Source organism: Anomaloglossus baeobatrachus, chromosome 5, assembly GCF_048569485.1.
Source record: "Anomaloglossus baeobatrachus isolate aAnoBae1 chromosome 5, aAnoBae1.hap1, whole genome shotgun sequence".
NCBI lineage: Eukaryota > Metazoa > Chordata > Amphibia > Anura > Aromobatidae > Anomaloglossus > Anomaloglossus baeobatrachus.
Genome location: NC_134357.1, coordinates 475290925 through 475309454, shown reverse-complemented (window position 1 = coordinate 475309454; position 18530 = coordinate 475290925). Strand labels below are relative to the sequence as shown.

The window sequence follows — 18530 nt, the reverse complement described above, 5'->3', positions numbered from 1 at the left end:
GTACTTTTAAATGAAACCATAAGTTTTACCATATAGTGTACTGGAAAACAGCAAACAAAATTCCAAGTGTGGAAAAACTGCAAAAAAAGTGTGATCGCACAATAGTTTTTGGGATATTTTATTCACCGTGTTCACTATATGGTAAAACTGATGTGTGGGTGGGATGCCTGAGGTCGGTGCGAGTTTGTAGACACCAAACATGTATAGGTTTACTTGTATCTAAGGGGTTAAAAAAAATTCAAAAGCTTGTCCAATAAAAGTGGTGTACGTTTTGCGCCATTTTCCGAAAACAATAGCATTCTCATTTTTTGGGATCTATGGCTCAGTGAGGGCTTATTTTTTTGCATCTCGAGCTGACATTTTTAATGATACCATTTTTGCGCAGATGCTACATTTTGATCGCCTGTTATTGCATTTTGCGTAAAACTTGCGGCGACAAAAAAACACGTAATTTTAGCATTTGGAATTGTTTTTCCACTACGCCATTTACCAATCAGGTTGATTGATTTTATGTGTTGATAAATCGGGCATTTCTTAACGCGGCGATCCCAAATATGTGTATATTTTTTATTTTTTTAACCCTTTCATTTTCAATGGGGTGAAAGGGGGGTGATTTTAACTTTTAGGGTTTTTCTTATTTTTTAAAACTTTTTTTTTTATTTTACTAGTCCCCCTAGGGGGCTATATGGATCAACAATGCGATCGCTCTGCAAAAAAAGGGGCAAATAACCCAAAACAGCTGTCTGTGGATGGATACCATGTTTTGGCATAGGTGGTCTCCTTGACTGGAGACTAGTGTTGAGCAGACCCGAACTTTAAAAATCCGGATCCGCGCGGTTTCAGAGTCCGATCCGGGTCTAACCCGGACCCGGGTATCCAGCAGCACGATCCGGGTCTCTCTCTCTCTCTCCCCCTCTCACTCTCCCTCCCTCTCTCTGTCTCTCCCTCTCTCTCCCTCTTTCTTTCCCTCTCTCCCTCTCTCTTTCCCTCTCTCCCTCTCTCTCTCTCTCCCTCTCTCCCTCTTTCCCTCTCTCTCTCTTTCCCACTCTCCCTCCCTCTCTCCCTCTCTCCCACTCCCTTTCTCTCTCTCCCTCTCCCTTTCCCTCTCTCTCCTCTCTCCTTTCTCCCGTCCCGGATCCGCTCCCCATTGACTTATATAGGTCCGAACTCCGGATCGGATCCGGACTTATTGTTCAACCCGCGGCGGATCCGCCAGACCAGGATTATTAGAAGTCCGCTCAACTCTACTCCTGAGGTAAAAGCCCCGGATCAGCAGTAATTGCCTCAGGTGATAGACTTGTCCATATATTCCACAGTCACTGCCGTCTGTAACAGCCACAGCTGCCACCACACGTTCTCCCAGGATCCTGTGCAGCGTGGTTCTCATTTGCATATTAATGTGTGACAAAATATTACTTATTTTTTCCCTTGATTATTTTTTTCCAATTTAACTGCAACATTCATAGAATGCTTCACAAAACCTTTTAGAATTTACTGATAAAAAAAAGAAAATCTCCCTAACTGCAAATATTCCCTCTTCCAGGACTATATATAGCGGTCAGGTCGGCCCTGAGTTTGTGCTCGCTTCGGCAGCACATATACTAAAATTGGAACGATACAGAGAAGATTAGCATGGCCCCTGCGCAAGGATGACACGCAAATTCGTGAAGCGTTCCATATTTTGACGCATTTCTCAACCCCAATTTTTTTTGACCCTCATTTACTGAGTTAACCGTTTCAGCCGCAGAGCGTTTTCTGTTTTTGCTGTTTTGTTTTTTGCTCCCCTTCTTCCGAGAGACGTAACTTTTTTATTTTTCAGTCAATCTTGCCATATGAGAGCTTGTTTTTTGCAGGACGAGTTGTACTTTTAAATGAAACCATAAGTTTTACCATATAGTGTACTGGAAAACAGCAAACAAAATTCCAAGTGTGGAAAAACTGCAAAAAAAGTGTGATCGCACAATAGTTTTTGGGATATTTTATTCACCGTGTTCACTATATGGTAAAACTGATGTGTGGGTGGGATGCCTGAGGTCGGTGCGAGTTTGTAGACACCAAACATGTATAGGTTTACTTGTATCTAAGGGGTTAAAAAAAATTCAAAAGCTTGTCCAATAAAAGTGGTGTACGTTTTGCGCCATTTTCCGAAAACCATAGCATTCTCATTTTTTGGGATCTATGGCTCAGTGAGGGCTTATTTTTTTGCATCTCGAGCTGACATTTTTAATGATACCATTTTTGCGCAGATGCTACATTTTGATCGCCTGTTATTGCATTTTGCTTAAAACTTGCGGCGACAAAAAAACACGTAATTTTAGCATTTGGAATTGTTTTTCCACTACGCCATTTACCAATCAGGTCGATTGATTTTATGTGTTGATAAATCGGGCATTTCTTAACGCGGCGATCCCAAATATGTGTATATTTTTTATTTTTTTAACCCTTTCATTTTCAATGGGGTGAAAGGGGGGTGATTTTAACTTTTAGGGTTTTTCTTATTTTTTAAAACTTTTTTTTTTATTTTACTAGTCCCCCTAGGGGGCTATATGGATCAACAATGCGATCGCTCTGCAAAACAAGGGGCAAATAACCCAAAACAGCTGTCTGTGGATGGATACCATGTTTTGGCATAGGTGGTCTCCTTGACTGGAGACTAGTGTTGAGCAGACCCGAACTTTAAAAATCCGGATCCGCGCGGTTTCAGAGTCCGATCCGGGTCTAACCCGGACCCGGGTATCCAGCAGCACGATCCGGGTCTCTCTCTCTCTCTCCCCCTCTCACTCTCCCTCCCTCTCTCTGTCTCTCCCTCTCTCTCCCTCTTTCTTTCCCTCTCTCCCTCTCTCTTTCCCTCTCTCCCTCTCTCTCTCTCTCCCTCTCTCCCTCTTTCCCTCTCTCTCTCTTTCCCACTCTCCCTCCCTCTCTCCCTCTCTCCCACTCCCTTTCTCTCTCTCCCTCTCCCTTTCCCTCTCTCTCCTCTCTCCTTTCTCCCGTCCCGGATCCGCTCCCCATTGACTTATATAGGTCCGAACTCCGGATCGGATCCGGACTTATTGTTCAACCCGCGGCGGATCCGCCAGACCAGGATTATTAGAAGTCCGCTCAACTCTACTCCTGAGGTAAAAGCCCCGGATCAGCAGTAATTGCCTCAGGTGATAGACTTGTCCATATATTCCACAGTCACTGCCGTCTGTAACAGCCACAGCTGCCACCACACGTTCTCCCAGGATCCTGTGCAGCGTGGATCTCATTTGCATATTAATGTGTGACAAAATATTACTTATTTTTTCCCTTGATTATTTTTTTCCAATTTAACTGCAACATTCATAGAATGCTTCACAAAACCTTTTAGAATTTACTGATAAAAAAAAGAAAATCTCCCTAACTGCAAATATTCCCTCTTCCAGGACTATATATAGCGGTCAGGTCGGCCCTGAGTTTGTGCTCGCTTCGGCAGCACATATACTAAAATTGGAACGATACAGAGAAGATTAGCATGGCCCCTGCGCAAGGATGACACGCAAATTCGTGAAGCGTTCCATATTTTGACGCATTTCTCAACCCCAATTTTTTTTGACCCTCATTTACTGAGTTAACCGTTTCAGCCGCAGAGCGTTTTCTGTTTTTGCTGTTTTGTTTTTTGCTCCCCTTCTTCCGAGAGACGTAACTTTTTTATTTTTCAGTCAATCTTGCCATATGAGAGCTTGTTTTTTGCAGGACGAGTTGTACTTTTAAATGAAACCATAAGTTTTACCATATAGTGTACTGGAAAACAGCAAACAAAATTCCAAGTGTGGAAAAACTGCAAAAAAAGTGTGATCGCACAATAGTTTTTGGGATATTTTATTCACCGTGTTCACTATATGGTAAAACTGATGTGTGGGTGGGATGCCTGAGGTCGGTGCGAGTTTGTAGACACCAAACATGTATAGGTTTACTTGTATCTAAGGGGTTAAAAAAAATTCAAAAGCTTGTCCAATAAAAGTGGTGTACGTTTTGCGCCATTTTCCGAAAACCATAGCATTCTCATTTTTTGGGATCTATGGCTCAGTGAGGGCTTATTTTTTTGCATCTCGAGCTGACATTTTTAATGATACCATTTTTGCGCAGATGCTACATTTTGATCGCCTGTTATTGCATTTTGCGTAAAACTTGCGGCGACAAAAAAACCCGTAATTTTAGCATTTGGAATTGTTTTTCCACTACGCCATTTACCAATCAGGTTGATTGATTTTATGTGTTGATAAATCGGGCATTTCTTAACGCGGCGATACCAAATATGTGTATATTTTTTATTTTTTTAACCCTTTCATTTTCAATGGGGTGAAAGGGGGGTGATTTTAACTTTTAGGGTTTTTCTTATTTTTTAAAACTTTTTTTTTATTTTACTAGTCCCCCTAGGGGGCTATATGGATCAACAATGCGATCGCTCTGCAAAACAAGGGGCAAATAACCCAAAACAGCTGTGTGTGGATGGATACCATGTTTTGGCATAGGTGGTCTCCTTGACTGGAGACTAGTGTTGAGCGGACCCGAACTTTAAAAATCCGGATCCGCGCGGTTTCAGAGTCCGATCCGGGTCTAACCCGGACCCGGGTATCCAGCAGCACGATCCGGGTCTCTCTCTCTCTCCCTCTCACTCTCCCTCCCTCTTTCTGTCTCTCCCTCTCTCTCCCTCTCCCTCTTTCTTTCCCTCTCTCCCTCTCTCTTTCCCTCTCTCCCTCTCTCTCTCTCCCTCTCTCCCTCTTTCCCTCCCTCTCTCCTTCTCTCCCACTCCCTTTCTCTCTCTCCCTCTCCCTTTCCCTCTCTCTCCTCTCTCCTTTCTCCCGTCCCGGATCCGCTCCCCATTGACTTATATAGGTCCGAACTCCGGATCGGATCCGGACTTATTGTTCAACCCGCGGCGGATCCGCCAGACCAGGATTATTAGAAGTCCGCTCAACTCTACTCCTGAGGTAAAAGCCCCGGATCAGCAGTAATTGCCTCAGGTGATAGACTTGTCCATATATTCCACAGTCACTGCCGTCTGTAACAGCCACAGCTGCCACCACACGTTCTCCCAGGATCCTGTGCAGCGTGGATCTCATTTGCATATTAATGTGTGACAAAATATTACTTATTTTTTCCCTTGATTATTTTTTTCCAATTTAACTGCAACATTCATAGAATGCTTCACAAAACCTTTTAGAATTTACTGATAAAAAAAAGAAAATCTCCCTAACTGCAAATATTCCCTCTTCCAGGACTATATATAGCGGTCAGGTCGGCCCTGAGTTTGTGCTCGCTTCGGCAGCACATATACTAAAATTGGAACGATACAGAGAAGCTTAGCATGGCCCCTGCGCAAGGATGACACGCAAATTCGTGAAGCGTTCCATATTTTGACGCATTTCTCAACCCCAATTTTTTTTGACCCTCATTTACTGAGTTAACCGTTTCAGCCGCAGAGCGTTTTCTGTTTTTGCTGTTTTGTTTTTTGCTCCCCTTCTTCCGAGAGACGTAACTTTTTTATTTTTCAGTCAATCTTGCCATATGAGAGCTTGTTTTTTGCAGGACGAGTTGTACTTTTAAATGAAACCATAAGTTTTACCATATAGTGTACTGGAAAACAGCAAACAAAATTCCAAGTGTGGAAAAACTGCAAAAAAAGTGTGATCGCACAATAGTTTTTGGGATATTTTATTCACCGTGTTCACTATATGGTAAAACTGATGTGTGGGTGGGATGCCTGAGGTCGGTGCGAGTTTGTAGACACCAAACATGTATAGGTTTACTTGTATCTAAGGGGTTAAAAAAAATTCAAAAGCTTGTCCAATAAAAGTGGTGTACGTTTTGCGCCATTTTCCGAAAACCATAGCATTCTCATTTTTTGGGATCTATGGCTCAGTGAGGGCTTATTTTTTTGCATCTCGAGCTGACATTTTTAATGATACCATTTTTGCGCAGATGCTACATTTTGATCGCCTGTTATTGCATTTTGCGTAAAACTTGCGGCGACAAAAAAACCCGTAATTTTAGCATTTGGAATTGTTTTTCCACTACGCCATTTACCAATCAGGTTGATTGATTTTATGTGTTGATAAATCGGGCATTTCTTAACGCGGCGATACCAAATATGTGTATATTTTTTATTTTTTTAACCCTTTCATTTTCAATGGGGTGAAAGGGGGGTGATTTTAACTTTTAGGGTTTTTCTTATTTTTTAAAACTTTTTTTTTTATTTTACTAGTCCCCCTAGGGGGCTATATGGATCAACAATGCGATCGCTCTGCAAAACAAGGGGCAAATAACCCAAAACAGCTGTCTGTGGATGGATACCATGTTTTGGCATAGGTGGTCTCCTTGACTGGAGACTAGTGTTGAGCAGACCCGAACTTTAAAAATCCGGATCCGCGCGGTTTCAGAGTCCGATCCGGGTCTAACCCGGACCCGGGTATCCAGCAGCACGATCCGGGTCTCTCTCTCTCTCTCCCCCTCTCACTCTCCCTCCCTCTCTCTCCCTCTCCCTCTTTCTTTCCCTCTCTCCCTCTCTCTTTCCCTCTCTCCCTCTCTCTCTCTCCCTCTCTCCCTCTTTCCCTCTCTCTCTCTTTCCCACTCTCCCTCCCTCTCTCCCTCTCTCCCACTCCCTTTCTCTCTCTCCCTCTCCCTTTCCCTCTCTCTCCTCTCTCCTTTCTCCCGTCCCGGATCCGCTCCCCATTGACTTATATAGGTCCGAACTCCGGATCGGATCCGGACTTATTGTTCAACCCGCGGCGGATCCGCCAGACCAGGATTATTAGAAGTCCGCTCAACTCTACTCCTGAGGTAAAAGCCCCGGATCAGCAGTAATTGCCTCAGGTGATAGACTTGTCCATATATTCCACAGTCACTGCCGTCTGTAACAGCCACAGCTGCCACCACACGTTCTCCCAGGATCCTGTGCAGCGTGGATCTCATTTGCATATTAATGTGTGACAAAATATTACTTATTTTTTCCCTTGATTATTTTTTTCCAATTTAACTGCAACATTCATAGAATGCTTCACAAAACCTTTTAGAATTTACTGATAAAAAAAAGAAAATCTCCCTAACTGCAAATATTCCCTCTTCCAGGACTATATATAGCGGTCAGGTCGGCCCTGAGTTTGTGCTCGCTTCGGCAGCACATATACTAAAATTGGAACGATACAGAGAAGATTAGCATGGCCCCTGCGCAAGGATGACACGCAAATTCGTGAAGCGTTCCATATTTTGACGCATTTCTCAACCCCAATTTTTTTTGACCCTCATTTACTGAGTTAACCGTTTCAGCCGCAGAGCGTTTTCTGTTTTTGCTGTTTTGTTTTTTGCTCCCCTTCTTCCGAGAGACGTAACTTTTTTATTTTTCAGTCAATCTTGCCATATGAGAGCTTGTTTTTTGCAGGACGAGTTGTACTTTTAAATGAAACCATAAGTTTTACCATATAGTGTACTGGAAAACAGCAAACAAAATTCCAAGTGTGGAAAAACTGCAAAAAAAGTGTGATCGCACTAAAGTTTTTGGGATATTTTATTCACCGTGTTCACTATATGGTAAAACTGATGTGTGGGTGGGATGCCTGAGGTCGGTGCGAGTTTGTAGACACCAAACATGTATAGGTTTATTTGTATCTAAGGGGTTAAAAAAAATTCAAAAGCTTGTCCAATAAAAGTGGTGTACGTTTTGCGCCATTTTCCGAAAACCATAGCATTCTCATTTTTTGGGATCTATGGCTCAGTGAGGGCTTATTTTTTTGCATCTCGAGCTGACATTTTTAATGATACCATTTTTGCGCAGATGCTACATTTTGATCGCCTGTTATTGCATTTTGCGTAAAACTTGCGGCGACAAAAAAACCCGTAATTTTAGCATTTGGAATTGTTTTTCCACTACGCCATTTACCAATCAGGTTGATTGATTTTATGTGTTGATAAATCGGGCATTTCTTAACGCGGCGATACCAAATATGTGTATATTTTTTATTTTTTTAACCCTTTCATTTTCAATGGGGTGAAAGGGGGGTGATTTTAACTTTTAGGGTTTTTCTTATTTTTTAAAACTTTTTTTTTTATTTTACTAGTCCCCCTAGGGGGCTATATGGATCAACAATGCGATCGCTCTGCAAAACAAGGGGCAAATAACCCAAAACAGCTGTCTGTGGATGGATACCATGGTTTGGCATAGGTGGTCTCCTTGACTGGAGACTAGTGTTGAGAAGACCCGAACTTTAAAAATCCGGATCCGCGCGGTTTCAGAGTCCGATCCGGGTCTAACCCGGACCCGGGTATCCAGCAGCACGATCCGGGTCTCTCTCTCTCTCTCCCCCTCTCACTCTCCCTCCCTCTCTCTGTCTCTCCCTCTCCCTCTTTCTTTCCCTCTCTCCCTCTCTCTTTCCCTCTCTCCCTCTCTCTCCCTCTCTCTCCCCCTCTCTCCCTCCCTCTCTCTCTCCCTCTTTCCCTCTTTCCCACTCTCCCTCCCTCTCTCCCTCTCTCCCACTCCCTTTCTCTCTCTCCCTCTCCCTTTCCCTCTCTCTCCTCTCTCCTTTCTCCCGTCCCGGATCCGCTCCCCATTGACTTATATAGGTCCGAACTCCGGATCGGATCCGGACTTATTGTTCAACCCGCGGCGGATCCGCCAGACCAGGATTATTAGAAGTCCGCTCAACTCTACTCCTGAGGTAAAAGCCCCGGATCAGCAGTAATTGCCTCAGGTGATAGACTTGTCCATATATTCCACAGTCACTGCCGTCTGTAACAGCCACAGCTGCCACCACACGTTCTCCCAGGATCCTGTGCAGCGTGGATCTCATTTGCATATTAATGTGTGACAAAATATTACTTATTTTTTCCCTTGATTATTTTTTTCCAATTTAACTGCAACATTCATAGAATGCTTCACAAAACCTTTTAGAATTTACTGATAAAAAAAAGAAAATCTCCCTAACTGCAAATATTCCCTCTTCCAGGACTATATATAGCGGTCAGGTCGGTCCTGATTTTGTGCTCGCTTTGGCAGCACATATACTAAAATTGGAACGATACAGAGAAGATTAGCATGGCCCCTGCGCAAGGATGACACGCAAATTCGTGAAGCGTTCCATATTTTGACGCATTTCTCAACCCCAATTTTTTTTGACCCTCATTTACTGAGTTAACCGTTTCAGCCGCAGAGCGTTTTCTGTTTTTGCTGTTTTGTTTTTTGCTCCCCTTCTTCCGAGAGACGTAACTTTTTTATTTTTCAGTCAATCTTGCCATATGAGAGCTTGTTTTTTGCAGGACGAGTTGTACTTTTAAATGAAACCATAAGTTTTACCATATAGTGTACTGGAAAACAGCAAACAAAATTCCAAGTGTGGAAAAACTGCAAAAAAAGTGTGATCGCACTAAAGTTTTTGGGATATTTTATTCACCGTGTTCACTATATGGTAAAACTGATGTGTGGGTGGGATGCCTGAGGTCGGTGCGAGTTTGTAGACACCAAACATGTATAGGTTTATTTGTATCTAAGGGGTTAAAAAAAATTCAAAAGCTTGTCCAATAAAAGTGGTGTACGTTTTGCGCCATTTTCCGAAAACCATAGCATTCTCATTTTTTGGGATCTATGGCTCAGTGAGGGCTTATTTTTTTGCATCTCGAGCTGACATTTTTAATGATACCATTTTTGCGCAGATGCTACATTTTGATCGCCTGTTATTGCATTTTGCGTAAAACTTGCGGCGACAAAAAAACCCGTAATTTTAGCATTTGGAATTGTTTTTCCACTACGCCATTTACCAATCAGGTTAATTGATTTTATGTGTTGATAAATCGGGCATTTCTTAACGCGGCGATACCAAATATGTGTATATTTTTTATTTTTTTAACCCTTTCATTTTCAATGGGGTGAAAGGGGGGTGATTTTAACTTTTAGGGTTTTTCTTATTTTTTAAAACTTTTTTTTTTATTTTACTAGTCCCCCTAGGGGGCTATATGGATCAACAATGCGATCGCTCTGCAAAACAAGGGGCAAATAACCCAAAACAGCTGTCTGTGGATGGATACCATGGTTTGGCATAGGTGGTCTCCTTGACTGGAGACTAGTGTTGAGAAGACCCGAACTTTAAAAATCCGGATCCGCGCGGTTTCAGAGTCCGATCCGGGTCTAACCCGGACCCGGGTATCCAGCAGCACGATCCGGGTCTCTCTCTCTCTCTCCCCCTCTCACTCTCCCTCCCTCTCTCTGTCTCTCCCTCTCCCTCTTTCTTTCCCTCTCTCCCTCTCTCTTTCCCTCTCTCCCTCTCTCTCCCTCTCTCTCCCCCTCTCTCCCTCCCTCTCTCTCTCCCTCTTTCCCTCTTTCCCACTCTCCCTCCCTCTCTCCCTCTCTCCCACTCCCTTTCTCTCTCTCCCTCTCCCTTTCCCTCTCTCTCCTCTCTCCTTTCTCCCGTCCCGGATCCGCTCCCCATTGACTTATATAGGTCCGAACTCCGGATCGGATCCGGACTTATTGTTCAACCCGCGGCGGATCCGCCAGACCAGGATTATTAGAAGTCCGCTCAACTCTACTCCTGAGGTAAAAGCCCTGGATCAGCAGTAATTGCCTCAGGTGATAGACTTGTCCATATATTCCACAGTCACTGCCGTCTGTAACAGCCACAGCTGCCACCACACGTTCTCCCAGGATCCTGTGCAGCGTGGATCTCATTTGCATATTAATGTGTGACAAAATATTACTTATTTTTTCCCTTGATTATTTTTTTCCAATTTAACTGCAACATTCATAGAATGCTTCACAAAACCTTTTAGAATTTACTGATAAAAAAAAGAAAATCTCCCTAACTGCAAATATTCCCTCTTCCAGGACTATATATAGCGGTCAGGTCGGCCCTGAGTTTGTGCTCGCTTCGGCAGCACATATACTAAAATTGGAACGATACAGAGAAGATTAGCATGGCCCCTGCGCAAGGATGACACGCAAATTCATGAAGCGTTCCATATTTTGACGCATTTCTCAACCCCAATTTTTTTTTACCCTCATTTACTGAGTTAACCGTTTCAGCCGCAGAGCGTTTTCTGTTTTTGCTGTTTTGTTTTTTGCTCCCCTTCTTCCGAGAGACGTAACTTTTTTTATTTTTCAGTCAATCTTGCCATATGAGAGCTTTTTTTTTGCAGGACGAGTTGTACTTTTAAATGAAACCATAAGTTTTACCATATAGTGTACTGGAAAACAGCAAACAAAATTCCAAGTGTGGAAAAACTGCAAAAAAAGTGTGATCGCACAATAGTTTTTGGGATATTTTATTCACCGTGTTCACTATATGGTAAAACTGATGTGTGAGTGGGATGCCTGAGGTCGGTGCGAGTTTGTAGACACCAAACATGTATAGGTTTACTTGTATCCAAGGGGTTAAAAAAAATTCAAAAGCTTGTCCAATAAAAGTGGTGTACGTTTTGCGCCATTTTCCGAAAACCATAGCATTCTCATTTTTTGGGATCTATGGCTCAGTGAGGGCTTATTTTTTTGCATCTCGAGCTGACATTTTTAATGATACCATTTTTGCGCAGATGCTACATTTTGATCGCCTGTTATTGCATTTTGCTTAAAACTTGCGGCGACAAAAAAACCCGTAATTTTAGCATTTGGAATTGTTTTTCCACTACGCCATTTACCAATCAGGTTGATTGATTTTATGTGTTGATAAATCGGGCATTTCTTAACGCGGCGATACCAAATATGTGTATATTTTTTATTTTTTTAACCCTTTCATTTTCAATGGGGTGAAAGGGGGGTGATTTTAACTTTTAGGTTTTTTCTTATTTTTTAAAACTTTTTTTTTTATTTTACTAGTCCCCCTAGGGGGCTATATGGATCAACAATGCGATCGCTCTGCAAAACAAGGCGCAAATAACCCAAAACAGCTGTCTGTGGATGGATACCATGTTTTGGCATAGGTGGTCTCCTTGACTGGAGACTAGTGTTGAGCGGACCCGAACTTTAAAAATCCGGATCCGCGCGGTTTCAGAGTCCGATCTGGGTCTAACCCGGACCCGGGTATCCAGCAGCACGATCCGGGTCTCTCTCTCTCTCTCCCCCTCTCACTCTCCCTCCCTCTCTCTGTCTCTCCCTCTCCCTCTTTCTTTCCCTCTCTTCCTCTCTCTTTCCCTCTCTCCCTCTCTCTCCCTCTATCCCTCCCTCTCTCTCTCCCTCTTTCCCTCTCTCTCTCTTTCCCACTCTCCCTCCCTCTCTCCCTCTCTCCCACTCCCTTTCTCTCTCTCCCTCTCTCTTTCCCTCTCTCTCCTCTCTCCTTTCTCCCGTCCCGGATCCGCTCCCCATTGACTTATATAGGTCCGAACTCCGGATCGGATCCGGACTTATTGTTCAACCCTCGGCGGATCCGCCAGACCAGGATTATTAGAAGTCCGCTCAACTCTACTCCTGAGGTAAAAGCCCCGGATCAGCAGTAATTGCCTCAGGTGATAGACTTGTCCATATATTCCACAGTCACTGCCGTCTGTAACAGCCACAGCTGCCACCACACGTTCTCCCAGGATCCTGTGCAGCGTGGATCTCATTTGCATATTAATGTGTGACAAAATATTACTTATTTTTTCCCTTGATTATTTTTTTCCAATATTCCCTCTTCCAGGACTATATATAGCGGTCAGGTCGGCCCTGAGTTTGTGCTCGCTTCGGCAGCACATATACTAAAATTGGAACGATACAGAGAAGATTAGCATGGCCCCTGCGCAAGGATGACACGCAAATTCATGAAGCGTTCCATATTTTGACGCATTTCTCAACCCCAATTTTTTTTTACCCTCATTTACTGAGTTAACCGTTTCAGCCGCAGAGCGTTTTCTGTTTTTGCTGTTTTGTTTTTTGCTCCCCTTCTTCCGAGAGACGTAACTTTTTTTATTTTTCAGTCAATCTTGCCATATGAGAGCTTTTTTTTTGCAGGACGAGTTGTACTTTTAAATGAAACCATAAGTTTTACCATATAGTGTACTGGAAAACAGCAAACAAAATTCCAAGTGTGGAAAAACTGCAAAAAAAGTGTGATCGCACAATAGTTTTTGGGATATTTTATTCACCGTGTTCACTATATGGTAAAACTGATGTGTGAGTGGGATGCCTGAGGTCGGTGCGAGTTTGTAGACACCAAACATGTATAGGTTTACTTGTATCCAAGGGGTTAAAAAAAATTCAAAAGCTTGTCCAATAAAAGTGGTGTACGTTTTGCGCCATTTTCCGAAAACCATAGCATTCTCATTTTTTGGGATCTATGGCTCAGTGAGGGCTTATTTTTTTGCATCTCGAGCTGACATTTTTAATGATACCATTTTTGCGCAGATGCTACATTTTGATCGCCTGTTATTGCATTTTGCGTAAAACTTGCGGCGACAAAAAAACCCGTAATTTTAGCATTTGGAATTGTTTTTCCACTACGCCATTTACCAATCAGGTTGATTGATTTTATGTGTTGATAAATCGGGCATTTCTTAACGCGGCGATACCAAATATGTGTATATTTTTTATTTTTTTAACCCTTTCATTTTCAATGGGGTGAAAGGGGGGGGATTTTAACTTTTAGGGTTTTTCTTATTTTTTTAAAACTTTTTTTTTTATTTTACTAGTCCCCCTAGGGGGCTATATGGATCAACAATGCGATCGCTCTGCAAAACAAGGGGCAAATAACCCAAAACAGCTGTCTGTGGATGGATACCATGTTTTGGCATAGGTGGTCTCCTTGACTGGAGACTAGTGTTGAGCAGACCCGAACTTTAAAAATCCGGATCCGCGCGGTTTCAGAGTCCGATCCGGGTCTAACCCGGACCCGGGTATCCAGCAGCACGATCCGGGTCTCTCTCTCTCTCTCCCCCTCTCACTCTCCCTCCCTCTCTCTGTCTCCCCCTCTCCCTCTTTCTTTCCCTCTCTCCCTCTCTCTTTCCCTCTCTCCCTCTCTCTTTCCCTCTCTCCCTCCCTCTCTCTCTCCCCCTCTCTCTCTCTTTCCCACTCTCCCTCCCTCTCTCCCTCTCTCCCACTCCCTTTCTCTCTCTCCCTCTCCCTTTCCCTCTCTCTCCTCTCTCCTTTCTCCCGTCCCGGATCCGCTCCCCATTGACTTATATAGGTCCGAACTCCGGATCGGATCCGGACTTATTGTTCAACCCGCGGCGGATCCGCCAGACCAGGATTATTAGAAGTCCGCTCAACTCTACTCCTGAGGTAAAAGCCCCGGATCAGCAGTAATTGCCTCAGGTGATAGACTTGTCCATATATTCCACAGTCACTGCCGTCTGTAACAGCCACAGCTGCCACCACACACGTTCTCCCAGGATCCTGTGCAGCGTGGATCTCATTTGCATATTAATGTGTGACAAAATATTACTTATTTTTTCACTTGATTATTTTTTTCCAATTTAACTGCAACATTCATAGAATGCTTCACAAAACCTTTTAGAATTTACTGATAAAAAAAAAGAAAATCTCCCTAACTGCAAATATTCCCTCTTCCAGGACTATATATAGCGGTCAGGTCGGCCCTGAGATTGTGCTCGCATCGGCAGCACATATACTAAAATTGGAACGATACAGAGAAGATTAGCATGGCCCCTGCGCAAGGATGACACGCAAATTCGTGAAGCGTTCCATATTTTGACGCATTTCTCAACCCCAATTTTTTTTGACCCTCATTTACTGAGTTAACCGTTTCAGCCGCAGAGCGTTTTCTGTTTTTGCTGTTTTGTTTTTTGCTCCCCTTCTTCCGAGAGACGTAACTTTTTTATTTTTCAGTCAATCTTGCCATATGAGAGCTTGTTTTTTGCAGGACGAGTTGTACTTTTAAATGAAACCATAAGTTTTACCATATAGTGTACTGGAAAACAGCAAACAAAATTCCAAGTGTGGAAAAACTGCAAAAAAAGTGTGATCGCACAATAGTTTTTGGGATATTTTATTCACCGTGTTCACTATATGGTAAAACTGATGTGTGGGTGGGATGCCTGAGGTCGGTGCGAGTTTGTAGACACCAAACATGTATAGGTTTACTTGTATCTAAGGGGTTAAAAAAAATTCAAAAGCTTGTCCAATAAAAGTGGTGTACGTTTTGCGCCATTTTCCGAAAACCATAGCATTCTCATTTTTTGGGATCTATGGCTCAGTGAGGGCTTATTTTTTTGCATCTCGAGCTGACATTTTTAATGATACCATTTTTGCGCAGATGCTACATTTTGATCGCCTGTTATTGCATTTTGCGTAAAACATGCGGCGACAAAAAAACCCGTAATTTTAGCATTTGGAATTGTTTTTCCACTACGCCATTTACCAATCAGGTTGATTGATTTTATGTGTTGATAAATCGGGCATTTCTTAACGCGGCGATACCAAATATGTGTATATTTTTTATTTTTTTAACCCTTTCATTTTCAATGGGGTGAAAGGGGGGTGATTTTAACTTTTAGGTTTTTTCTTATTTTTTAAAACTTTTTTTTTTATTTTACTAGTCCCCCTAGGGGGCTATATGGATCAACAATGCGATCGCTCTGCAAAACAAGGCGCAAATAACCCAAAACAGCTGTCTGTGGATGGATACCATGTTTTGGCATAGGTGGTCTCCTTGACTGGAGACTAGTGTTGAGCGGACCCGAACTTTAAAAATCCGGATCCGCGCGGTTTCAGAGTCCGATCTGGGTCTAACCCGGACCCGGGTATCCAGCAGCACGATCCGGGTCTCTCTCTCTCTCTCCCCCTCTCACTCTCCCTCCCTCTCTCTGTCTCTCCCTCTCCCTCTTTCTTTCCCTCTCTTCCTCTCTCTTTCCCTCTCTCCCTCTCTCTCCCTCTATCCCTCCCTCTCTCTCTCCCTCTTTCCCTCTCTCTCTCTTTCCCACTCTCCCTCCCTCTCTCCCTCTCTCCCACTCCCTTTCTCTCTCTCCCTCTCTCTTTCCCTCTCTCTCCTCTCTCCTTTCTCCCGTCCCGGATCCGCTCCCCATTGACTTATATAGGTCCGAACTCCGGATCGGATCCGGACTTATTGTTCAACCCTCGGCGGATCCGCCAGACCAGGATTATTAGAAGTCCGCTCAACTCTACTCCTGAGGTAAAAGCCCCGGATCAGCAGTAATTGCCTCAGGTGATAGACTTGTCCATATATTCCACAGTCACTGCCGTCTGTAACAGCCACAGCTGCCACCACACGTTCTCCCAGGATCCTGTGCAGCGTGGATCTCATTTGCATATTAATGTGTGACAAAATATTACTTATTTTTTCCCTTGATTATTTTTTTCCAATATTCCCTCTTCCAGGACTATATATAGCGGTCAGGTCGGCCCTGAGTTTGTGCTCGCTTCGGCAGCACATATACTAAAATTGGAACGATACAGAGAAGATTAGCATGGCCCCTGCGCAAGGATGACACGCAAATTCATGAAGCGTTCCATATTTTGACGCATTTCTCAACCCCAATTTTTTTTTACCCTCATTTACTGAGTTAACCGTTTCAGCCGCAGAGCGTTTTCTGTTTTTGCTGTTTTGTTTTTTGCTCCCCTTCTTCCGAGAGACGTAACTTTTTTTATTTTTCAGTCAATCTTGCCATATGAGAGCTTTTTTTTTGCAGGACGAGTTGTACTTTTAAATGAAACCATAAGTTTTACCATATAGTGTACTGGAAAACAGCAAACAAAATTCCAAGTGTGGAAAAACTGCAAAAAAAGTGTGATCGCACAATAGTTTTTGGGATATTTTATTCACCGTGTTCACTATATGGTAAAACTGATGTGTGAGTGGGATGCCTGAGGTCGGTGCGAGTTTGTAGACACCAAACATGTATAGGTTTACTTGTATCCAAGGGGTTAAAAAAAATTCAAAAGCTTGTCCAATAAAAGTGGTGTACGTTTTGCGCCATTTTCCGAAAACCATAGCATTCTCATTTTTTGGGATCTATGGCTCAGTGAGGGCTTATTTTTTTGCATCTCGAGCTGACATTTTTAATGATACCATTTTTGCGCAGATGCTACATTTTGATCGCCTGTTATTGCATTTTGCTTAAAACTTGCGGCGACAAAAAAACCCGTAATTTTAGCATTTGGAATTGTTTTTCCACTACGCCATTTACCAATCAGGTTGATTGATTTTATGTGTTGATAAATCGGGCATTTCTTAACGCGGCGATACCAAATATGTGTATATTTTTTATTTTTTTAACCCTTTCATTTTCAATGGGGTGAAAGGGGGGTGATTTTAACTTTTAGGGTTTTTCTTATTTTTTAAAACTTTTTTTTTTATTTTACTAGTCCCCCTAGGGGGCTATATGGATCAACAATGCGATCGCTCTGCAAAACAAGGGGCAAATAACCCAAAACAGCTGTCTGTGGATGGATACCATGTTTTGGCATACAGTTAGGTCCAGAAATATTTGGACAGTGACACAAGTTTTGTTATTTTAGCTGTTTACAAAAACATGTTCAGAAATACAATTATATATATAATATGGGCTGAAAGTGCACACTCCCAGCTGCAATATGAGAGTTTTCACATCCAAATCGGAGAAAGGGTTTAGGAATCATAGCTCTGTAATGCATAGCCTCCTCTTTTTCAAGGGACCAAAAGTAATTGGACAAGGGACTCTAAGGGCTGCAATTAACTCTGAAGGCGTCTCCCTCGTTAACCTGTAATCAATGAAGTAGTTAAAAGGTCTGGGGTTGATTACAGGTGTGTGGTTTTGCATTTGGAAGCTGTTGCTGTGACCAGACAACATGCGGTCTAAGGAACTCTCAATTGAGGTGAAGTAGAACATCCTGAGGCTGAAAAAAAAGAAAAAATCCATCAGAGAGATAGCAGACATGCTTGGAGTAGCAAAATCAACAGTCAGGTACATTCTGAGAAAAAAGGAATTGACTGGTGAGCTTGGGAACTCAAAAAGGCCTGGGCGTCCACGGATGACAACAGTGGTGGATGATCGCCGCATACTTTCTTTGGTGATGAAGAACCCGTTCACAACATCAACTGAAGTCCAGAACACTCTCAGTGAAGTAGGTGTATCTGTCTCTAAGTCAACAGTAAAGAGAAGACTCCATGAAAGTAAATACAAAGGGTTCACATCTAGATGCAAACCATTCATCAATTCCAAAAATAGACAGGCCAGAGTTAAATTTGCTGAAAAACACCTCATGAAGCCAGCTCAGTTCTGGAAAAGTATTCTATGGACAGATGAGACAAACATCAACCTGTACCAGAATGATGGGAAGAAAAAAGTTTGGAGAAGAAAGGGAACGGCACATGATCCAAGGCACACCACATCCTCTGTAAAACATGGTGGAGGCAACGTGATGGCATCGGCATGCATGGCTTTCAATGGCACTGGGTCACTTGTGTTTATTGATGACATAACAGCAGACAAGAGTAGCCGGATGAATTCTGAAGTGTACTGGGATATACTTTCAGCCCAGATTCAGCCAAATGCCGCAAAGTTGATCGGACGGCGCTTCATAGTACACATGGACAATGACCCCAAGCATACAGCCAAAGCTACCCAGGAGTTCATGAGTGCAAAAAAGTGGAACCTTC

At 43.0% G+C, this 18530-nt stretch overlaps 9 non-coding genes across 9 annotated transcripts; all 9 read left to right on the top strand.

Moving 5' to 3' along the window:
* The first annotated feature begins 1577 nt into the window (after nucleotides 1–1577).
* LOC142313489 (U6 spliceosomal RNA) lies at nucleotides 1578–1684 on the top strand. Its single transcript, XR_012754486.1, has one exon. It is a non-coding gene; the product is annotated as a U6 spliceosomal RNA (small nuclear RNA).
* Nucleotides 1685–3438: 1754 nt separating this feature from the next.
* Nucleotides 3439–3545, top strand: LOC142313488 (U6 spliceosomal RNA). Its single transcript, XR_012754485.1, has one exon. It is a non-coding gene; the product is annotated as a U6 spliceosomal RNA (small nuclear RNA).
* Nucleotides 3546–5274: 1729 nt separating this feature from the next.
* LOC142313553 (U6 spliceosomal RNA) lies at nucleotides 5275–5381 on the top strand. The gene has a single exon (XR_012754547.1). It is a non-coding gene; the product is annotated as a U6 spliceosomal RNA (small nuclear RNA).
* A 1742-nt stretch (nucleotides 5382–7123) lies between these two features.
* Nucleotides 7124–7230, top strand: LOC142313487 (U6 spliceosomal RNA). Its single transcript, XR_012754484.1, has one exon. It is a non-coding gene; the product is annotated as a U6 spliceosomal RNA (small nuclear RNA).
* Nucleotides 7231–8994: 1764 nt separating this feature from the next.
* LOC142313529 (U6 spliceosomal RNA) lies at nucleotides 8995–9101 on the top strand. Its single transcript, XR_012754524.1, has one exon. It is a non-coding gene; the product is annotated as a U6 spliceosomal RNA (small nuclear RNA).
* A 1764-nt stretch (nucleotides 9102–10865) lies between these two features.
* LOC142313533 (U6 spliceosomal RNA) lies at nucleotides 10866–10972 on the top strand. Its single transcript, XR_012754527.1, has one exon. It is a non-coding gene; the product is annotated as a U6 spliceosomal RNA (small nuclear RNA).
* Nucleotides 10973–12651: 1679 nt separating this feature from the next.
* On the top strand, nucleotides 12652–12758 carry LOC142313532 (U6 spliceosomal RNA). The gene has a single exon (XR_012754526.1). It is a non-coding gene; the product is annotated as a U6 spliceosomal RNA (small nuclear RNA).
* A 1761-nt stretch (nucleotides 12759–14519) lies between these two features.
* Nucleotides 14520–14626, top strand: LOC142313544 (U6 spliceosomal RNA). The gene has a single exon (XR_012754538.1). It is a non-coding gene; the product is annotated as a U6 spliceosomal RNA (small nuclear RNA).
* A 1678-nt stretch (nucleotides 14627–16304) lies between these two features.
* On the top strand, nucleotides 16305–16411 carry LOC142313530 (U6 spliceosomal RNA). Its single transcript, XR_012754525.1, has one exon. It is a non-coding gene; the product is annotated as a U6 spliceosomal RNA (small nuclear RNA).
* The last annotated feature ends 2119 nt before the right edge of the window (nucleotides 16412–18530 follow it).